The following is a 25,172-nucleotide window of genomic DNA, read 5'->3' on the forward strand; positions in this document are numbered from 1 at the left end:
TCAAGAACTTAATCTAAATTGTCCGACTACATAATAATTAAAACACAAAAAATATGTGGAAAAACATTTTTAAGAAAAAAGAAAGAGTGATGTTAACTAATATTTTAGTTGTTTACTTTAGCAGTCGTTTGAAAATTGTTAAGCGGCTACTTGATTTCAAAGAAATTAATTAAACTCATTTGTTTTAAAAACATTTTACTTGCACATTTATTATACTTTTTCTACTTTTTGGCGAAATTTTATTCATACTGATTGTGATCTGTGTGCATCATTAATTAAAAAAACATAGAAAACAAATCTGTTGTTTTCAACAAATTAAATTTTATGAAATGCATTAAATAAGTTCCAAATTAGAGTTTCAATTACACAGCGATCCCAATCCAAAATATTAAAATATTTCATTTTCTATAAAGAAACGCTTGTTACAAACTGGGTGAAAACTACAGTTATACCTTAGGGTCTTGGTACACACGAGGTTAAAAGATGAAACTGGAAAATACAATTTGAAACTTTTTAATTGAAAATGAAATACTTTGTGTATTAAAGCACCTTTCTATTTTATTTTAAAGGGCCTGAAATGCTTGACCTTATTTTTTGACTTAGTAAACTCCAATGGTTAACAAAGATAACTATTAAAAATTATTGCTCATAAGCCTAGGATTAAAACAGAGGCTCCACAGCGCGCCGACCTTTTGTAGAAAGTCGAACGGCCTCAGGATAAAAATTGATTGGCTTCCCAGAGTGTTGGGAATACTAATTAGGTTTAAATTGCATGGAAAGATCTGATAAAACCGAGAGAAAAAAGTATTATTTAAATGTGAAAAGAACTATAAAAGTAAGAGGCAATTTACTTCCTTGAGCTATGTAATAGATTGCATCAAATCATTAATAACGTCCAAGTGATTTCAAGAAATCGTGATGCGGGATTTTAATTATAGAAACATTGATATTTTGTCAGATTCGTACAATTAAGTGCAATAACCTAACGCTTTAATCAAGACAACAACGTTTGATTAATTTCCATCAAATATAAAATTATTTTCTGAAATTATTTTATGCTACTGTTTTTTTAATGCCCATGACTGTTTTTATTTTTTTTATAAGCTATTGCTTTCCTTGCAGTTATATACGAAATAATTATTGCATTGCATAATAAAAAATTTTATCTCTAATTACGTACACTGTAAAATTACGTACTTTCTTCGTATATTTTGTGTTTTAAAGCCATATTGTTAGCAAAACAGTTCTATGTTTGTATTCTCGAGGAGTTGAAAGTCTCCCTCAAAGTTTAAACCCGTCATTGAGTTTAAAGTTCGTAATGTGACAAAAAAGTTTAATTTGTTCTACTATTCCTGAGCTAGACCAAACTATTAACTTTGGGTGTTTTAAAAACACTGGTACTGATAATTTCCTCCATAACTTTTGAAGCAGTAGTCGTTTAACTTTGGGCGTTTTAAAAACACTAGTGCTGATGATTTCCACTAAAGCTTTTGAAGCAGTAGTCCTTTGTAAATTGCTAAACGGCTTCTTGATTTCAAATGAATAAATTAAACTCGTTTGCTTTAAAAAACTTTTTATTACACATTTATTATATGTTTTGATTTTTTAGCGTAATTTTATTCAGACTGATTGCGGTCTGTGTGTTTCGTTAATTACAAAACCATCNCATTTCGCCCAGGCTTCCCAGGAGTTGCCTCCTAAGCCATGTAAATACTGTGATAAGCTTGGTATAACCAATGCTTATCATTGGGGCCAAAATTGTATAAACAAACCTAATATTTTTACGGCTGAGAATCAAACTCAGCCTAAACAAGAAAGTGACCAATCTCAAAATTGTCAATTAATAGTAGCTGGATATGTACAAAATAAAAATGAAAACAATAAAAGTGACAAAAACCCAATTTTGACAAATAAAACTATCCTGTTAAATATTGATACAGGTAGTACTCTAAATATCATCCCAACTAAGCCTTTTGAAAAACTTAATGTCCAAAAGAAAGAAAAAACTTTGTTAATGTAAAGCAAACAAAAGGTATTTTGCAACTTAACCAAACCTGTACTTTAAACTTAAAAATTGGAGATATAGCTAGGTCAGTGGAATTTTATATTTTAAGTACTAAACTACCTTATGCCATACCGGGTTTAAAGGAATGTAACGGGTTTAAATTTGTGATTGATTGTGTTAAACTAGTTGTAACGGAAAATCGGAGAAAACTGATCACTTTTTCGGATTATAAAAGCAACTTGTCTTTACACATTTCTCCTGAAACCCAGGTTAATGATTGCAACAAAAATACCAATAAAGAAAATAAAGCTAAGAATAAAAATAAGGATTGTAAAAAAAAAGAAAGAATGCTAAATCAAATAATAATAAACAAAATGAAATTGTTAAAGAAAACAAAATTTTGGATATGAAAATAAACAAAAATACAAATGTAAACAAAGAGAATTTAAGGAAAAATAAAACAAAAAGAAGACTTAAAAATAAAGATTTAAATAGCAAAACTGAAAATAATCTTGAGATTTCAAATGTTCTTGAGACTGAATGTGATAATGGTGCGCAACATTGTCAAAATCATGTTGATAGAATTATGCAAATTCAAGATGATGAAAAAAATTCCCAACTTCAGGAAATTTTAGAAGATTTTTCAGATATTTTTGCTAAAGATAAATATAATGTACTAGGTACAATAAGAATTGAACCACAAAGGCTAAGATTAACATCAGACTTACCAGTATCCTTACGAGCATACAAAACTTCCCCAAAGCAACAAGAGGAAATAGATAAGCAAATTGAAGAATTCTTAAAGCATAATATAATTAAAGAAAGCTCTTCTCCCTATTCGGCTCCAGTAACTTTAGCTTATCAAAAAGATGAAAAAAAAAAGTAGATTGTGTATAGACTTTAGAAAATTAAACCAAATCACTAAATCGGATGCAGAACCATTACTTCTTATAGAAACTCTTATAGATAAATTAGGGAACAGTGTTTATTTCAGAAGGCTTGATATGGTAAGTGGTTATTGGCAAATTCCAATCCACCCTGAAGACACTGAAAAACTTGCTTTTGTCACCAATAGAGGGTTATACGAATGGTTAAGATTGCCATTTGGGTGGAAGAACGCCCCTAGTATTTTTCAAAGAACCATACGTAGAATACTCACTAAACATAAAGTTTCATTTGCAGCTAATTATTTTGATGATATCATAATTTATTCTAATAGTTTTGAAGAACATTTAAATCATCTAAAGAAAATTTTTGAAATATGTAGGTTTGAAAACTTAAAATTAAAAGCTTCTAAATGTTCTTTTTTGGAAACTAAAATTCAATTTTTGGGTTATGAAATATGTAATGGTGTTGTAACTCCTGATAACAACAACATTGAAGCAATTAAAAACTTGAAACCTCCAACTAATGTTAAATCTCTTCAACGATTTTTAGGTTCAATAAATGTGTATAATAAATTTATGAATAATTATGCTTAAGTTAGAACACCTTTAAATAATCTCTTAAAGAAAAATACGATCTGGTGTTGGACTTCCAAATGTCAGGAAGCATTCGAAATTTTAAAGAATGCTTTAGTTTGTAAACCAATTTTGAAAATATTTAATCCTAAATTAACGTGTCATATTTTTGTTGATGCAAGTCAAAGTGGTGTAGGAGCAATTTTGAAACAGCCAGATGTTTCAGGTGTCTTACATCCAATAGCATTCCATTCTCGTTCTCTTAGAGACTATGAGAAAAATTATGCTATCACAGAACTGGAATGTCTTGCTATTGTTGATGCATTAAACAAATTTTATCACTATTTATTTGGAAATAAATTTACCATACATACAGATCATGCGGCTTTAGTTTGGTTAAAAAATGTTAAAAATCTGAAAGGTAGATTGTTCCGATGGTCTTTACTATTAAGTATGTATGATTATGATATAAAATACACAAAAGGCACCTTAAACTTTGAAGCTGACATGTTATCCCGTGATATTCCTGACAATATTGAACACAATAGTAATGTTGATTTAAATAATGTAAGCCATTTTTCACATCTTTTGCAATTAGATGAAATTCGCGAAGCCCAACAAAATGATAATTTAACTGGAAATTTTATTAAAATAGATAATGTTTTGTGTATACGTAAAAAGGGTTTTACCAAAATTGTTGTTCCATTTTCTTTAAGGCATAAATTACTTGAAATTACTCATAAAAAATTTGGCCATCCGGGAATTCAAAAAACTATTAATTTACTTACTCCTGTTTATTATTGGGAAAATATTACTTTGGACATTTCAAATTTTAGCAAAAATTGTCATACTTGTCAAATTAATAAAAAACCTAGACAGAAAAGATTTGGATTACTTCAGGAAATGCCCCCAGTTGACAAACCTTTTGAAATAATTGCAATCGATAGTGTAGGTGGTTTTAATTATTAGAATTCTACTAAGAAGTATTTAACTTTAGTAATTGATACACGCGATATATGTGGTCTTCTGCATCTAAATCAATAACTACTGAAACTTATGTTAATTTTTTGCACCAAATTTTTCAAATTCAAACCCCCAAAAATATTTTGAGAGATGGAAATGCCGCGTTTACTTCTTCCCACTTTAAAAAATTTCTTTAACATAGCAAAATCGGACAATTGTTAACTACAGCTCATAGACCCGAAACTAATGGAAAAGTTGAAAGTTTAGGACAAACTATTGTAACACGTTTAAAATGTAAAATTAATGATTCTTCTAAAAAAATTCCTTGGCCTAAATTGTTAAAAGAAGTAACTGAAGAATATAATTTAACTCCACATTCGGTAACTAAATTTCCACCAGCTTTTTTAATGTTTGGCACTGTCCCATTTAATCATCCTTTATCAGAAGAAATTTATCCACCAATAGAAGAAGTAAGAAAAATTTTAGTTGAAAAAACTAAACAATATCATGAAAAAAATAAAATTTATTATGATGCAAGATTCACTCATATTGAATTTTCCCCGAATGATGCTGTAATGTATGAAGATTTTAAATACCCCAATACTACGAAACTTACCCCAACTTTTTCTGGTCCATATGTAATTCTTGAAAAAATTTCTGATGTCAATTATAAAAAAAATAAAAAAAAATATTCATAATAAAGAAAATACAGAAATAGTTCATATATCAAAATTGCGAAGGTACTACCCACCCGACAAACTGAAATTATGTCACGAATAAAAATACTGAAGTCATAAACTTCAGAATAACGACCATTGTGTCAAATTTTTTTACATTTTATTTTCAAAGTATACAGTCCTGAATACAAGTTTCAGATTGAAATTTCTTTGACAAAAAGTGTCAATTTGTATTTTTATATCTCATATCACTAGTATTTTCATATTTTTTATCTTTCATGTCTTTGAATACTTACATTTTTAAGAAATTTTTATAGATTTTCTTATCTAAGTGAAAAGTTTACTTTAATTGTGTGTGTATGCGGAATAAGTTATTGATTTTCAAGGGACTGAAAAAACTTAAATCACAAAAACTATTGAAAATGAATATCTAACACTTCAATTTGATAGTAGCGCTACTTACAATTTTTTTTTCTTCCTCGGAACACTTTATGAAAAGTTTTTTTTTTTTTGCATTGCGTATAAATGTGTAATTTTTATAATTCATGTTACTTTATATCTTGTTGATATCACAAACGTTATAATTTTCTTTTTTCATTTTAATTGTGTCATCATAGGAAAAGTTTTGCAAAGGGATAATTTTTAAAATTTTTTTATATTAGTTAAAATTTTCAGCGAGGGAGGATGTAACACAAAAGGCTTCTATTAATCTTTTTATGCTAGTTTTTTCGCTATAAAACAACTCCTATTTTATTACTAATTATTTATTCAAGTCGAAATGCTTTCTCACACTTTAAAAGCCACATCCTGTTTCTGAATCTATTTTTGGCCCAAGTATGCATAAATTTAAGTAAAGACATTTTTCTCCATAATCTTCGTGAGAATCAATCAACCTAGTTCATGAACCAATAGTAATTCCTGGGATTTCCCTTTTCCCCTCAAATATAACAAAATAGAGGGAAATTCTTTTGCCACTTTCCCTAGGATAAAAACTTAAGCACACAGTTTTGGGGTGCGATTTTGAGCTCCGCCTTTGATAAAAAATGTCTTGAATATACTATGTGAAGCTGATAAAATATTTTTTGCCTTCCAACTGCTATCTGCGTGGCCTAACAACACACACCATGACTGCTACCCTTTCATATANATAACAGATAACCCCCTCCAACATGCGTTAAAACTACAACACTGCTTGTCCTCACACTTCAAGACAAGCCACAAAATTGTTGGATGATAGTGGAATAAACATTTTAAAGCTTCATTCCCTGATCTCAGTCACATAGAGAATTTGTGGGTGATAATAAAAAATAAACTTGAAGAAGGAGGGGGGAAAAACTGTAAAGAGTGGAAGTACGATTTGAAAAGAAAAAAAAAAGGGGGGGGGACGACGACGATAACTATCGACAATTTCAAGTCTCTCGTAGAATCTGTGCCAAACGGCTTTAAACGCTAATTAATGCTAAAATGCACTTTGCATCTTGAAATGCACTTTAATTTCTCCTTTTTATTTTAATTTAATTAAAAAATTCATGTTTTGAAGAGTCTTCGTTCAGTTGGAGAAAAACTTTCCCATCCACAGAGTATTCTTTCAATATACTTTTCTATTTAAATAAAATTTGCATTATGATATTTTTTTATTTCAGAGCATCAGGTTACCTTAATTAATTCATGAAAAAACTATCAGCATTGTGCACGCTGGATAAGTTGGATAATATTATATTTCATGTGTAAGAAAATGGCATTTTGTTACAGAAATATTTGTAAAAATATGAGAAAATTCTTTAACACTTGAAAAATTATTGTAAGAATTGGTAAATAAGTTTTCAAGTGCTTTACTCCAATCCTTGGCCAAATGATACGTTTTGCTCTTTGTTTGCCAAGCTCCAATCTATTTGCTGTCAAAATAATAGCGTAGTTTCGTGTGTTACTTCTTTTGGACATGCATCAAAACACTTAATTACTTTTTATAAAAATCTTTCTTACAGTAAATTATAACTTATCTTTTGATTTTTTTTCACCGTTCTCTTTGAATTTATAATCTTATTTTTACTTATAAACATTTAGAGACACTAGTTAATTTTTTTTCTTTAGTGTTATATAGGCTTCTATAATACCATAAACGTCCGAAATCGGCCCTTTTGATTAGAAAAACAGAGATGCCAACTTGCTCCGGGCAGCAAATATATATTTTAAAGTGGTAGTTAGTCAATTGTGATTCTTGGTTTAATAAATTCAATTTAGTAGCTTTTTATCCAACACTATTTCTAAATAATTCGTAGGCTTATATAATTCACCACTTTATAGTACTTATGTCATGTCCTTTTGAAAAGCAAGCAAAAATAGTCAAATATTTGCAAAATTTACTTTGTAGTTATTTACCGCTTTTTTATAATTATTTTGGCGTGTCCGGAGCAGTTGGCATCTCTGAAAAAAGAATATTTTTTAAGGTATTTATAGTTAATTTTGACAATAATTTATGTTAAGCGGTGGTGACTGAGGGTATGAGGAGCTCGCCTCCTGTTGAGGTGACCCAGGTTCGAATCCCAGAGATAGCTTGTCGATATGAATTCTGCACTCGGCTCGCACCGACCACAATGCTGACGTAAAATATCACCAGTGGTAGACAGATCATAGAGTCCCTTTTCTGCCGGGCTAACTGTGGGTGGTTTTCGTGGTTTCCCCCCCCCTCCGTGTAACGCAAATGCTTGTATGTTTTATCAATAGGCCCTCTACGAAAGCTAATATTTCCCAATGTTTCATCCAGGAGTTCCCTTGTCTTCTGGGATGAGTTCAAAATTACAAGGATACTGAGGTGAACTTTGATAGTTGTAAACTGAGATTGGGTTTGCTGTTCAACGCCGGTTATAAAATAAAAAAATTATGTTCGTACCTGTCACTAGACAGTATCATAAATTTACTGTAAAATTTTAAATGTAAATTAAATTCAGATTTACGAGTTTAGATCTGTGATATATTCCCAGCTTTTGAGAAATGCTCTCCTTTTATCTGTCCTAACTCCCTCTGCTTTATATAGAATCTAGAATGAAAATATTGCTTCTTCTGCTTTATATAATCTAGAAAGAAAATATTGCAAAAATTAAGATTAAAAAAACGACACTGATTAGATTTGAAATTTTCACTTGTAAATACAGGTTGTTAATATCTTTAAACTAAAAGAACTTCATTTTCTTTGTTCTAATGAGTTTTTGTTATTTTTAAAGTTAGAATAGTTTGAAAATACTTTTTTACAATAGCATTTTAAAAATAATAACCTGCCTTCTCTAAACAAAACAAACCAAAAAATTCTATATATGTGTACCGAATTTTGGGTACTATTCATTAGCAAACCTTTATCTTAAAGTTCGAAGAACGCGATTAAAAAGTTAAAAAAAAAAGAAAAAAAAGTCTGACAGAAGAAATATAAGGTCACGCTTTTTCGACGATAAAATTATACAACAATATTTCTTATCAGAAAAAGAAAAACTATTCAGATTATCACTTCATAGAACAGTGATAATAAGTCAACTTTTATTCGAAAATATTTAGAAGTAATATTCGCTGTCCAAGAATAAGTTTTTTTCTGGAAAAAAACTTATTGAGAGTAAATAATGAGTCACATATAAAATAATAATAGATCGACATGTTGCCTAAATGATGGCCTATAATTCATTAAGCGGAGACGGTAGTTGTTTTCTTCAAGCTGCACGTGCAAGCAAACAGTTGTCGTGGCGCTGTTGCGTAATATAATTGGAGTTTGTTCTCAGCCTGTTTCTTATTTATTTTCATTCTCACTATGTACTATGTTTCCTAAAGCGCAGGTAAGCGTTCAATTCTCAATTGATATCATGTGAAATAAACTTGTATTCAAATTTCTTGTAATACATTTATACGTTTTTGAACAGCAGTGTAAAGTTAGCTCTTAAAAAGAAAGGAACTGTTTCTATCTTATTGGCCATCTTTGACCTTTAAAATAAAATTCTGGAGCTTACCATAAATTTTTATGCCAAATAATAATAATAAAAAAATAATATGAATCAATTATAATAATGTATACTAGAGTAGAACCGAGTGCTAGAGTTTAAAAAATTATACCACCTGATGCCTGGGGCACGTAAAGCTTCTGATTGGGCATGCATTTTTTTTACTCTTACAGGTTTGTCCGGGCATGCAATTATTTAATCTGAAAAATTGTAAAATATCAGTTAAGTGCTTGTTGCAAAAATTTCCTTGATGCAGGTGGGGTGGTGGGAAAAGGGTACCAAAGAGGGAAGGGAGATAAAATTGATTATATGTAACCTTACTTAAGTGTTACTGAATTTAATTATATAAATTAGAGGTTATAAAACAAAGTTAGCTTATTCTTTTTTTCTAGTCATACTTGTTTAGACTTTTAAAAAAATTTACCCACTCTCGCAATGCATAAAAAAATAATTAAAGATTCAATTGCAGAAAAGAAAAAAAGAAAGAAACAGAAAAACAAAGATTACTTAAAAAAAGCAAAAACCAGAGCTTGTCAGACATCGAGATTGTTTATTTATGTAATCCTCAATTAACACCTGCTTCAAATCTTTAATTTTATATAGATATATATATATATATATACGAGAGACTTTTGGTTTGTGACATTTCTTAAATTTCTCGCAAAATACTTAGAGGATTATTTTGTAATTTTAGAGGTGTTTAGGTCATGTGATTCTGATATTTATGAGTAAATTTTAATGCTTTTAGAGGTTTGAAAGACCGATAATAAAATACAAGCGAAAACAAGTATTTTTGAGCACCCTATGCTAGAAATTATAGCAATACGCTTATAACTTGTAACGATTACTTTGATTGTTATTTGCAATAATATCGTGATCTAGCGTAAATCTAGCCTAAATGTTTATGGAGATATGGACACTTTTATAAAAAAAAACTATTCTTTTTGTATTAAGTTTTTGCTACAACTTGAAAAATATTCAATAAAATGAAAAAAATAATAATGCGTAAAATATTATCATTTAAAACAGTTCTTTACTACTCTGCATGCTCGGAAAAAATTGAAAAACTTTTTTTTTGTAGACTTGAATGTCCTGAAAATTTAAAAAAAATATTCTAACAATATTTGAAGTAATTTTTATACTTAGTTAAAAGAAAATTCTAAATGATAAGTAGTTTTCCACAAATGTAATTTTTTGTATCTCAAGACAGAATTTAATAACAAACGATAATACCTTACAATTATCGTCAACGCAGCAAAATATGACTGTATAAAGAAAGAAAACATACTTTTATCGAGGGTAATCCTCCACAATGCCGGTGTAATTTTTAATAAATCTTGTTTAATAATACAAAATACAACTTGTGGAAAAAACCGCTAATCATACAGAGCTTTCAATAAAAAAGCACAAAATATTACTTAGAAAATTGCTAGAAACTTTTAATTTTTTTAAACAAAAAATTAGTTTTTTATAAAATTGGCCATGTCTCTATAAATATTTAAGTTAAGTTTGCGAAATTTTTAGCAGTTATTGCAAACAACAGCTATAATGATTGATGCAAGTTACAAGTTTATTGCTATATTTTCTTGCATAAGGTGTGCAAAATTTCTTGTTTTCATTCGTAATTTATTGACTGCCCCTCAAACATTTGTAAGCTTTAAAATTTCATGATAAGTGTAAGAAATCGTATGATCTAAGCATCTATGAAACTATAAAATAATCTTTCCTTGAAAATTTTAAAAAAAATAATAATGTTGATCATAGACATGCAGAGACAGTTTATTAAAGGTGGGTCAGATTATGAACCACATTAGAACATGATTTAAAAGTAATTGCAATTTTTACCATACAAGGTGTCCTGCAATCACCACCCATAACGTAAATTTTAAAATTCTAGCATAGAGAGAATTAAAATTTTATTTAAATGAGAAAGAAATTTAAAAAAGTAAACGAAATCACAAATTATTTCTGAAGTCATATTATAGTATAGGTGACATTAAAATAATCGAAATCAACTTTGTTGTCAGCCGAAGCTGAAAAGTGTTATGAACGCTAAATACTTTACGCGATAGAAGCTGCCAGGAACACCTTTTTATTTTCATCTGAACAATAAAGGAGTTATGGTTTTGACTTCATCTTTGCTGTGATTGACGTCTATAATAATTCGTCGATTAATGATATGATTATTTATTTTTTCTCATTTAATTATCCATTCTCAGCTTTCCATTAAAGGCTTTGGAAGCGATAAATAAGCAAACCAAGATTTTTGAAGATATCGGCTAATTAAGTGCATTTGAATTTTTTAACACTACCTAATTTATTTCTGTGGAAATAAATAAATAAGTAAGATGTAATATATATAAATATATATTCATAAATTAAGAGAATTTTCGTTAAAACTAATAGCATTAATTCTGTTAGCACACAAGTCCTTACAGTAGGTAAAATTTTGAAAATTTGACCCACCTTCCCATAAAAAATGGTCTTAATTAAATAAATTTTAGATAATGAGCTAAATGATTTAATTTGTATAGATCAATCGCAGTCCCGAAAATATTTTATAACTTAAAATATAACATTCCTTGCCTTATAAAGGGTTAACAGAATATGGTAGGGAGGGTTGTAACCTACTCTCCTGCTTCGAGGTCGCATAACCTTATAGATGGTATAGATTAAACCATATTGTCATTTTTTTCGACGGATAAATTGTACAGAGTACCAGTGAACCATACTAAAATAAAGCCACTTTGGTTTTATTGAAAGCATTAATTGCAAGCATTTGGTTTAATTGAAAGCAAAGAAAACCAATGTAAACCAATATTAAAAAAGTTTATATTCTAACACAGGGATGTGCAAACTACTGCCCGCGGGCCAACTGTGGTCCATCGGAAGATTTTATCCGGCCCGCGGATAGAATTTTAACTCACCGATCCGTGGCGAATATAAACAATATACATTATACATCCATTTTCTTGCCTACTTTGTTTAAAGTTTTTTTTTGTTCTTTCTTTTTTAACAAAGTTTTGATAACCTTTTTACTGTCTCTATTTTTGTTCTACAAAGCATAAATTGATGGAAATAGTTATCACAGACAGCTTCAATTGGTAAAATGTTGAAAGTAGAAGTTCTTTATAGAATAGCCGCAGATTGGCTCCAACGAGGGTCTGTCTTTCTCGTTTCTCGAGGAGCAGACATATGGAATCTACTATAGGTGAATTGCTCTTCACATGTGGCAGACTGCGCATTTTACGCTCCAACGAGTGGATATATGCACATAGTTGCGTGAAATAAAATGCATACATGTATGCATGTGCATATATATGTACATCGATATATGTACACGCAAAGTACGTACTTATGTACAACGTACGTATGTACTTATGTACAACGTACGTATGTACTTATGTACAACGTACGTATGTACTTATGTACAGCGTACGTATGTACTTGTATAACTACATACCTTGTTAATAATTATGCGCATGTAATGTATGGATGTACAAAAAAATAGTTATATGCACAATGTACGTACGTACATTCAGTGTATTTACAAGTAATGTATACATGCGTAAATTTAAATATATGTGATTACAATATACACATACATTGTGCATACATTAAAAAAAATTACATAGGTGAAGTTATTAAAGTTTGTTTCAAAATTTATTCTAAGGCATCTAAAACTCGACCTCATATTTTTTAGAAAGCAAACGATAATCTTATTTTAAATTTCTAAATATTATTTCCACACATAAAATTTACCGTTTTTTTTACCATTTAGAAAATTTCTATGAACCATGCATTATGTTATAAGAAAAATAAATCTGTATTGTCAAACACGTCATGAAAATACCTGAAAATAATTTTTTATTCAAAGAATTTTAAAATGACATAGAAGAATTAAAGCTGAAAACTAAATTTAAATATCGTTTGATTTTCGTCATTTAACTTTCTTGAGTCATTATAAGATAACTTACATGCATTTTATTTATTGCATTGTATGCATATTTAGACATAAATGTAATGCACATATGTATACGTGTAATGTATGTACGCATGTACAATGTATATACATACATTCATGCATTGTACATGCATATATAGTACATATGGATATGCATAGATGGAACATACGTGCATTGTACGTGTGTGGATACATTCATTGGACATATATACATTGCACCATATGCATAGATTGGGATAGCATGCATGTACACATGTAAAATTTGTACGAAAGAATTATGTCCAATATATTTATGCACATATGTACTGTATATGTACACACATATGTACATTATATGAACATTATATGTTCATTTCATCATTTGTACATTATATGAATATACATCTGTAAGCTATATGTATATACATCTGTACAATATATGCATCTCAAATGTGTATATGTACGTACATTATGCATGTCGAATGTATGTATGAATATATGTAAAATATAAATACGCCCACTGTACGTACAATCGCACACAAATGTATTATGCTTATTTGGATACATACATTGAGCATGAACATATTGTGTATATGTACATCCATACATTGGACATGCATATCATGTACATGAATACATACATATATTGTACATACTACATATATTGTACATGTATACATATATTATACTGTTCATAAATAAATTGTACGTGCATGCATGGGACATGCATTGTACAGACAATGTATGTATGTTTGTACAAACAGCAAGTACTTGTATATACTGCGTGCATGAACATGGATATACATTTTGCATACACAAATATTTGCATAAAATGCATATATTCATTGTGTATAAATGTACATGTCTACATTGTTTGCACATACATACGTAATCATTAACTATATACATACGTACATATATTTTATACTTACAATATAAGTGCATGTACATGTGTGTGAAACTAAAATGCGTGTACATATGCACTAGATAAAATCATATGTACATACATTTTAGCTACATTCATTTGTACGTATACAAATACGTACAAAATGCAGCACATGTAAATTCGTGCAAAAAGTATCATTATAAAATACATTATAATATCTACTGTAAAATATAATCATTTATAAGAATACAATAGTCTTGTAATCGTGTATTTAGATTACATGTAATCATAATTACATGTAATCAAATTACATGTAATCATGATTACATGTAATCATATATTTTGATTACTTGTAATCACAATTACACGTAATCGTTTTTGTAGTGATTACTTGTAATCGTAATTACTTGGAATCATGATTACAACTGTAATCAAGATTACAAGTAATTGATTATTGTAATCAATATTGTAATCATGATTACAGCTGTAATCAAACTTTGTAATCATGATTCCAAGTAATTGATTACTGTAATTAATATTGTAATCATGATTACAGCTGTAATCAAAATTTTTGAAAATTGTAATCATGATTACAAGTAATTGATTACTGTAATCAAAAATTGTAAATGATTGCATTTTTGGCCAACTCTGCTGGGTACCCGTCCTACCCAGCCAAATTTTCATTATTCCGTTATTACCCGGAACGGCAAAATAATTTCGATACCCGGACCGGTCAATTTTACCGGGTATCCACTGCCAGGGGCTCATTTAGGATTAACACAACCATATTCAGAGTTTTTTAGTAACCACTACTATTTAGTTACTATTCATAAAAATACGTGTAGGTTTAGGAATTCCGTAATTTTTTTAAAGAGTATTAAAGTTTGAATAACTAGTTCTGGCATGGCATATTTTATTTTGGTGCATAATTTGAATTCAGGAAAATTTAAGTAAAATAACCTTTGAGACCGAAAATTACGTTCGCTAAAGATAGGCGTTCTAAGCGAACGCATAAATCTAACATGCATAAATCTAATGCTGAAAACAATTTTAACCAAATTAATATGATAGTTAAGTAAATAGAAAATTAGAAATAGGGAATTACATCAATATTAATTTGGAGTTAATAAAATTAATGAATAAAATTTAAAGATGAGTGTGGTAAAAAATTGCGATATATGTGTATTGCGCTTTTACTAAATTTGCTTTTAGCAAATGAGTAAATGCAATGATATATTATTATCTGTCTTTGCAAGCTTGCATTTTATATAAGTACCAGCTTTTATAGAAGACAACAGTTGCTAACAAAACATATATGTTTTCCTTCGAACGGCACATTAATTATTCTAATTCTATAACTAATTTGGACATTCAGATAAATTTCCTAGTAAATAAAAGCAAGTAGTAAGTAGTTATTTTTATAAATAAAAACCTTTTTATTTTTACATAACTCAACAAAGAATTCATTTGGAAACCTTTTATTACATTTTCAGTATAAGTTGTTTTTCGTTTATATTAAAAAGAAGAATGTATGAATAAAATTGGCCATTGGTAACTTTAAACTAAATATTTACTAGAGAGCGTATTTCTTACTCGTTAGTTCAATTGAAATTCAATTAATTCACTTAATTCAATTTCCAACCAGTCTGGTTAAAGTTCTTCTACCATTGAGCTAACCATGAGAGATAATCATAAAATTTTTTTTCACCAATTAACGCAAATAAGTGTTAGTTTCACAGAATTTTTTTTTAATGAAAGCAAACTTTCCCCTAGTTTTTTCCTTGATCTAGGAGTTACTTTATCTATTGGACGTTCAAGTTTACGACGATACGGAAGGAAAATTTTAATTTTAAGGACAGTAAAACCACTATAGGAAAATTTGGTTTAACATTTCTTTTAAGATAAAATTTCTTACGGAGTACCAAATTGTTTAAGAAACTATAAAAATAGATCTCATTGCATAGATCGTAAATTTGATCTCATAGTAGATCGTAAATTACGATTACAGTGATCCGATGATTAATAGTTAAACCCTGATAGTCAAAACCTTCATTTTGTTAAAATATTTTTATAATATTCAACTTTAAACAGAAACTACATTAATAAATTTAAATGAAAAATTAAGTAAATCAACTAAAAAAGTAATTATAAAGTCCACCATTAGCAAATGTATGCACTTCATAGCAGCGTTTTACGTTAATCAGTCATATTCCAGAAACTTTTTTTTAATTGAATATAAAAATCGAAAAATGAAGACGTGTATTTTTTTGCATACTTGAGCAATAAATTTCCATAGAACTATAATCTGTGCAATATTTGTCCGATAGAAAATTATCCGCAGACGCTATTATCTAATTTATAAGCAATAATAATACAATAACAATAAATAGCCTTGCTATTGTTTTGAACAAATGTTATAACACCTATCCAGTTAACAAATAAAATTTTTACCGGGTACCTGGAACCAGCAGAGTAAAAGATTGTCCGGCGAAATTTCAGGACCCAGTACAATGTGCAAAAAAAAAAAAAAAAAAGGGGGAAAAGAAAGAAGAAAAAAACACAAAGTTTTTTCTCTGAATAAACATACCTTTCTTTCAACGGATTTAGATTTTTGACCCCTTGTATACAGGGGAGAGGGTAGCCGCTATCTGGGAAACATCGTCCCCGTAGTTAGGTCAGGAAAGCGATTTAAAGTTGGAGTTAATTTTACTTTTTGCTTATTTCACCATATCTCGAGAACTTTTTGAGCGAATTAAAAGTTTTTTTGCACTCAGTTATAAAATTCATTTATCCAAAGATAATTCCCTGCAAAAAATAAGTTTTAGTAAATATTTATTATTTCTTATTACTTTATTAAATAATAGTAGAAAGAAAATTTGAATTGTAAGGTATACAATTTTTTATTGAATTTTAAAGAATGTAATTTTACATAGCAAAACACAAGATTTGAACAAAATCGGTTGAATAGTTCCTGAGATAAAAAAAGTCAGATACTACCATGTTTTATTATGTCCGATATCACATATTTACCATGTAATATTATACTCTTTAAAATCATGCGAAAAATTGTATACCTTACAATTCAAAATTTTTCGACCATTCTTAAGCAAAATAATAAAAAATAAAAATATTTACTAAAAGTTATTTTTTACATAGATTATCGTTGTATAAAGAAATTTTTAATTGTGTGCAAAAATTTTTCAATTCGGCTAAAAAGTTCTAGAGACGGGACGAAATACGCAAAAAGTAAAATTAATATTAAGGGGCTAAAACTTTGGAGAGCTCTCTTTGAAAAAAAGGTATGTTTATTCAGAGAAAGTATACGCTTCAGTGAGATTTCGCTACTTAAAATATCGTCTGCACTTAAAAATTAGTATATTTGAAGTCACCCCCTCGAGCCTTTTACGTTGAGTCCTAGAATGTGATGATCCGATCATTGGGTCAAAAGTTATTCAGAGTGGTCATTTTTTCCGCACTGTATATCTCTAGTTTTTTTTCTTCTTCAAATAACTGGAAAAAGTGCACACTTTTTGAATTATTGTCATGCAGTTCTTAATTATTGATATAATGCAGCTATTTGATGCACCAAGAATGAGACAAAAAGCACTAAAAGTATTTGAAATTTTTTTAAAAAAGAAAAAAATACTGCAAGGTTGAGAATGAAAACTTTCGTGTTTATTTGCATTGTATTTATTTTTGTATGATTGTTACTTTACTGGTTTTCTTACTATCGAAAATAGCTTCTTAAAGAATCAAATTTTATCCCATAATGAAAAACTGTTGATGATGATGACGTCTTGAATAATTTTTAACCCTCCTTGGCTGCACCACTGCTTGTACTAAAATCCAATCATTAAATCAAAAGTTATTAAGGGAGTTCGCTTCCTTATTCTCTGTACTTCACGTTGAAACGTATAGCTAAGAATTTACCATTTGGTGTTTTACGAAATCAACAGAATTAATTTTCAAATTTCAATGATGCTAAAACATTTGGAAAATTAATTACCTTCTCCTCTTAGGGAAAAACAACATTATGGTGATGACCTGGGCAACGAACAGTGGGAATGCATATCTTAGCTATGGGTGTTAGGATTCAGAAATTTCAAGAATAGATAAATTTAGCAGCACAGATTATTGTAGGATACTATTAAAATATAGATAAGCTCATGAATTACGAGGAGAGACTGCATTGCTTATTTATTACAAAAACTTATATATATTGACAGTATTAAAACAAAATTTCTTATCTGACTTGCGTGCAGTACATCTTTCCCTTCCCTTAAAGCCTAAGTAGCACTCCCCCCCCCTTTTTTTTTCTTACTCGCAATACACGAAATTCGATGAGATAGTAAGTACATCCTATTACAGCTATTAGTAGCTTGAACTTCGGTTTATGTGAGAACATAGCCATAGTTCTTAGCCAGGCAATGTTTTCTAATGAATTCTGAATGAATTCGAGCAATGATAAACTATCTTCTGAGACATTCGTGGCTCAAGAATCCTCTAAATCATTATCGATCCTGTATATCCTGTATTCTATGTATATTTTTTTAGGATTGATCCTCTCCTCAGACCGAACATTACACCTGTAGTAAGTGTCCCATTTGAGGTGTCTCCCATTCTTGATGTAATAAGACCTCTACGAGCAGCTTTAGAAATATTAAATAAGCATCATCTTTCATTGTTTTACAGTAAGCATGCACTAGTATATAACAGATATTAAAATTGATACGTAAAACCGATTAAACATTAAACTGTCGTTTACTTCTTATGTTTGTCTATGTTATCTCTTTGTAACAAATCTCTTGACCTTCGTTATTCTTCAGTGGACTGATCATAAGATACGGTTTCCAGTAGATTCCTGAAATCAAGAATCATTGGCTGAGTCAGTGAGCGGGTAGGTGACTCCCTTTAATCAGCTTGCGAAAGGACTGAGGGTGCGTGGTATCGGTTCTATAAACTTTTCTACTGTAAAGTGCTCGTTTTCGGGCTTAGGTCAGCGGGCTAAAAAAAGCGAGGGCAGTCTATGACACTTCTGTACCTTCCAGATTTAGTCCCGTAACTACTGATTTAGTGCCGTCTATTTTGATATAGACCATGTAGCCTTCCAATGAGGTGAACCGGGTTCGAATCCCGGTAATGACTGGTCGATACGAATTCCGCACCCCGCTTGCACCGACCACAGTGCTGGCATGAAATATCCTAAGTGGTAGACGGATCATGGGTTAGAGTCCCCTGGCTGTCAGTCTAACCGTGGGAAGTTCTCGTGGTCTTCCACTCTATGCAACGCAAATGCGGGTTAGTTCCATCAAAAAGTCCTCCACGAAGGCAAATTTCTCCCAATACTTGATCCAGGAGTTCCCTTGTCTTCTGGATTGGGTTCAAAATTACACGGCTAATTAGTTTAACATTAGTAGTCATGAACCCAAAAATTGGGTCGACTGTTCAACGACGTTTATAAAATTTAAGAAAAATAGACCATGTAGTCATATTTGGCTTAGCCGTGTTAAGCTTCGAATTAATAGCAGAAACTTGATATTGTTGTTGTTTCTTTGGTTAAATACAAACACTGGAAAAGTGGTTCGATATCTAGCAGTTGTGGTAGCTTTTATTAAAAGTTTTTTTGGACCATGCTGTGCGATCCACATCTTGAGTATGGTCGATTACGACGAGCTTGAATCTTTGGATTTCGCTAGAATAGTTTTATTTACAGTTACTGCTTGGTCGTTTGCTTGAATTACCTAGACTCTGGAATTTCTTGCTTTTCTGGCGACTGATTGCATCAACTTGAGTAGATGATGACGACCTTGGCATAGAAAAGGAATGCAATTGCAACTCTGGAGCTCGAATACTCGACCTAGCGCTGAAAGCATCCTAAAGGTGGTTGCGGTCATGAATCATCGTCCAACACTATGCGAAAATTCACCCTACAATAAACAGCTGATTGAACTTGAGAACTTGCACATCCGTGGACTGACAAATTAGGCAATGTTGCAACAAAAAACGACTGCGCAACTTTTCAAAGACTTGACCAGAGATGCAAACTTGCTCCGGACAGCGAATAAATATTTTCGAGAGGTAGTTCATTAATTGTGATTCTTGTTAATAAATTCAATTTATTAGGTTTTTAGCCACCACTATTTCTAAATAATTCAAAGGCTTATATAATTCGCTACTTTGTTATAATTAAGTCATGCGATGCCCTCTAAAAAGTAAACAAAATTAGTCAAATACTTGTAAATTGTAGTTGTAGTTAGTTACCGTTTTTTAAATTATTTTGGCTTGTCCGGAGCAGTTGGCATCTCTGGACTTTTTATTCAATGTCAGTGCAAATAAGAGGATTCATGAGATGCAGTGCTGCCTTTTAATAATTTGGTAAAATCTTCGACAAAGCCAATAAACAAACATATCTCTGCACTTCTGTCTTATTCTTAGGGTGAAGGGCCCTTTGAATAGTTTCAATATATGTTAGGAATTATTTTTCCTTCGTACTACGACCCTGAAGTAAAGAACACTTCTTGGGCTTAAATTTAAGGTTTGCCTGTCTCAGACTCTCGAGCGAAATTCTTAATTTTTCGAAATGTTATCGTCAAATATCCTATTAGCAACTATGTAACAACCTATGGATAAATCAGGTGAACCAACCAGTACAAAATACATTAGCCTCTAAAAACTGGAACTGACATTTCTCAGATCAAAAGGCATTCGTACATATTCAAAATTCTTATACAGTAAAACTTGTGTAAGTTGACCACTTGTGGTGCATTGTTTTAGTGGTCAACTTAGACAAGTGGGCAACTCGTAGAGGGGGTGGATCATTGTTTACTTTTTCGTTTCCTATATCATATTGCTATATATTTAAAAAAAAAATTTTACTTGACCTAAAAATTTTATTTAGCAAACAGCCAAATGAATATCTTAAGAAATGCGTTTAAACCTAAATGAACTTCAAGTTGTTACATATAATTCTAATATTTAACTAACTTTTTTAAAAGAATTATTTCGTTAGTTATGCATGTGAAGTGTTTAATAAGAATAACTTCTTAAAATATCAGAACACGGAAACATGTAATTTGAAAACTTTAACAAAGCAAAATTATTTGAACACTTTAAAATTTATTCTGTTATTACTACACTTACAAACCTATTTGTTACAAAAATATTCTCTTACTGTTGTTTAGACTTTACATCATCCCAATGTTTTGAATGAAAGAAATGGTCAAAAGCTGACCCCCTACAGTTTCCCCACATGATCAACTCACAAAAGGGTTTAGATTAGCTTTTTACACTATTTCAACAAACAAGTGAAATGTTAACATACATTGCAAAATGATAGAAAATTTTCTGAAATTTTTTTTTCTGGTCAACTTATGAGGGTTTTAGAATAGAATTTCATAATACTCCTAGAAAAATTTATTTATTTCAGTGGTCAACATGCAAGGTAGACAGGTGGTCAAGTTACAAAGGTTTTGCTTCTTTATATTATATAGGAAAAATTCCGTTCTTAATAATTGAGGTCAACTTATGCTGGTGTCCAACTTACAAGGGTGGTCAACTTGATGGATTTCACTGTACTCTATTTCAATTCCTGTTAGATGGGCATCAGGATGCATTTTATTTGGCGAAAATCGGAAATTAAATCCAGCGATGAAAAGAATTTCGACCCAGAAAGCCACTCTAAATTTTATATCAGTCGTTAAACAGCCGACCCAATTTTGGGTTTACGACTACCAATGTTCAACTCCGTAGCCTTGTAGTTTTGAACCAATCCAGAAGACAAGAAAACTTCTTGATCAGTACCCCCAGAGGTATTGATTTGTTATGGGAACATGGAGGACTTTGCGACTCGACAGATTTAACGTGCATCAGTCACCATTTACTACAAGGGGAGTCTTCGGACAGCGGGGATCGAACCCACGAACTCTTGAACATGGGCCCAGTGTCCTACCAACCAGGCTATCCCGGCCCTCCAGTCTAGATTCGTTAGATTTGGAATAGGAAAATGATCGGATAATGTTTTAGTATTAAGTTTTCTTAAATCAGCTACTAATCGATTTGAGCTATCCGCCTTTCTGATAAAGAGTGCTTGCATAGCTAGATGTTAAGGGTTGTAAAATTCCAGTATCCAGCAATTTATTTAGCTGTCTTCTCGTTTCATCTTTTAGATAAGACACATAGTGGGGCTTTTGGTACACTGGAATGTCATCTATAAATTTAATGCGGTACTGAATCAAATAGCAATATCCTAACTTATTTATCCCATTAGCAAAAAAAGTTTTAAATTAAAGTAAAAGATCAGAGACTTTTCCTTTTGATTTTCATTTTAAGGAGCCGAATTAAAGTTGTTGCTCTTTGTTTTTTTTAAAACATTCTCATTATTTCCTGAAATGATATTTATCTTGACTATAATCTATTTTTTCTAATTTTGCTAATTTTTGAGTTATTATTTAAAGTAAGAGTCAGCTCAGTTGGGTTAAAAATTTGAATTAAACATGTTAAATTATCCAATATTTCAGCAACAGACAAACAAAACGGTAACAGACGGTAACAAAATAATTTGTATCCGTAATACCTGCCTTTTTTTGTGGATATATACAGTATCCCCTCAAGAATGCTTGTTAAAGTTAATTTTCGCATGAACATTACTTACTAAGTTTGATGGTACCTTTAATTTCTTATTTTAGACTCTAAAACCCTGTTCTGTGTATAAATTGGAATCTTTTACATTGTTTAAACAACTATTTGGCTCTGCAGACAACATCTCACCTACATTTATCTCTTTAGAAATTAATATACTCTAACAAATATACAGAAATTGAGTTATTAAAAATTATACATTTTGAACAGTCAATTACAAACTTATATTTATTTAGGATTTTAAAACCTAATATTATATCAAATCCAGACGATAAAAGTTGCTTTGAAACTATAAATTTTGTTACGAATGATTGAACAATAAGAAATATTTCTGTATTCGTAATTGAACTAGTACTTATATTTACACCCGTTACAGCAGTTAGACTGATGTGTATTCTTTGACCTTAAAATCATTTAATTGTTGAAATATATTAGAAGAAATAGTATTTATAGCTGCAGCTGTCTCAACCTAGGCTCTACAGTTTATCTTATTAATTTTAAGTGGTATTATAGGTGGAAAATTTTAAGTTACAAATCAATATTTTAGCCCTGTTATTGTTAATTTGCTGATTTCGAAAACAGTTTGTGAACCATTTATTAATTTCAGTTAATTGATCATTTAACTTCGGTGATTAACAGAATTTCAACTTTGTTCCTTCTATTAGGAATTGAAATGGGCTACAGGTGGCAGGACTCACTATCGTGGCATGCTTTCACTATTAGCGTTTGGGAGAAATAAGTACGTTAGTTTCTGTCTTGACTTTCAAATAGATTAAAAACTTTTAGGCTACGAAACTATATGTAACTCAAAACTGCATTAAACATAGTTCTTAAAAGAAGTGTCGTGGAAATTTTTGATAATTAAATACGAAAAATGTTATGGAAGCGGGAAAATATCGTAATACATTACTATACAACTGGAAAAAGAAGGAGAGGAAAGGGGGGAGGGTCAAGACATGGAATTGGTCGATGGTTGTGCTTACGAATACTGTAAATAAACTCCCATGCATATGATTCTATTATTTAAATTTTTATTAAGTTAATAACAAACATAGTTATTATTCGTGATTTAAAATTGATATCTATAAAAACAAAAGTAAATTCAAATGGAAGCAGAAAGTTTTGTGTCGATAAGCGGTTAACAGCTGTTTAATAATCCTGAGTCTGATTGGTTGTTCACAATTACAAAATGAGGTGATTTAACGCAAAGCTAAGAATGAATTCAATGCAGTATAATAATTTTGATGATTTGAATATGCTCTAATTTTTATTCTGAACATGATGAACATCTGAAGATGTTCGAATTGTTTGATGACGTTCAACCATAGTTCCATAGATGTTCAACCAATTGAATTCTGAATAGCAACTGATATTGACTTGAGCGCCGCCTTATGGCTTAATTTGACAAATCTTAACACATAGCCACCAACATTTTCATTTGAATCACAATGAAGTAACTGAATTTTTCAATACAGAACATTTCAATTGCGTAAAAAAATTCTATAAGAAAAAATTATTAAAATTTTAATTTTCTTTCCATATTTTTTAAAGAGCGAGGAAAAATCGTGAAAACAGATCAAAAGTTTATATGGTTAATATTAAAAGTAATAGCATACTTATTTCAAAAAACAAACATACTAGAGAGATGATTTAAGGATTACTTATTAAAAAGCAGATTAAAAAAGTAACCGACAATAGTGAGCCACAGGAGCTTGTAATAAATAATAATGCTTGTAATAAATAATTTTTATTCCGTAGAGCAGCATTTTTACTTCCTAAAACTTCTCAAAAAGATTTTATGATTAAAAATTGTTAAGCTTTCTGAAGTTACATTTTTGCATATTTATTCACCGCTTTTCAAAATGTTTCTTAATATATACTTATTATTTTTGAAATAAAAACTTTTTCGTTAAAATGTAATTGGAAGATATTAAATAATAGTGAGTTTTTTTTAAAGCTTTTTTTTCTCTTCAATTTAACGAAAGATGTAATTTTTATTCATTTCAGATAAAAAGAATTTCCCTTTCATTTCTACCTAAAGAATATTTATTCCTTTATGCATACTATAAAATATTCTTGTGTATACATTGTTATGTATTACAGTACAAAGAAAAAATGATATTTTTCATATCATGTTAGGAGAATTTTTCCCGTTTTTTTTATATTTTTTTAAAGCCAAAAAAAATGAGACAGAGAGAGATCTTTTATTTGATCAAATTAAAAATATCACTCCGAAATAAATATCGAAATAAATAAATAAATAAACAACTACTTATTTGAAAAGATGCCTACTGAAATAGATACACAATTAGAAATTAAAATAAATTGCGCCAATCCTGTAAATTTCAAATAAATATATATATATATAAAGCCTGATTTATATTAACCAAGATATATTTTTTTCTTCCAAATCTGATGCCTCGCAATGTTCAGTGTTGTTTTGTTTATTAGAAATCGAAACCAAACGAAGATGACCACTCGAATTCACTTACAAAATCGGGGGCCAGCCAGTGTTGCTGATCACGGGCTACAGATCGAGACCGATTGTTAAAAGGCTCAGCGTAGCGCACCCGAAATCTCGAGAAAAAGTTTGTTTTCTGCTTTGATCTGCAGACAGAAGC

General features: G+C 30.2%; 1 protein-coding gene across 3 annotated transcripts in view; it reads left to right on the forward strand.

Moving 5' to 3' along the window:
* The first annotated feature begins 8,555 nt into the window (after positions 1-8,555).
* Positions 8,556-25,172, forward strand: part of LOC107452167 (transcription factor CP2-like protein 1) — a 106,085-nt gene continuing 89,468 nt past the window's right edge. For all 3 annotated transcript variants that reach the window (XR_011638152.1, XM_021147816.3, XM_043048191.2), the window contains exon 1: positions 8,556-8,923. The gene's annotated coding sequence lies outside the window, so the exon portion shown is untranslated. The remainder of the gene's footprint in view (positions 8,924-25,172) is intronic.

The sequence above is a fragment of the Parasteatoda tepidariorum genome, chromosome X1, assembly GCF_043381705.1.
Source record: "Parasteatoda tepidariorum isolate YZ-2023 chromosome X1, CAS_Ptep_4.0, whole genome shotgun sequence".
In the NCBI taxonomy this organism is placed as follows: Eukaryota; Metazoa; Arthropoda; class Arachnida; order Araneae; family Theridiidae; genus Parasteatoda; species Parasteatoda tepidariorum.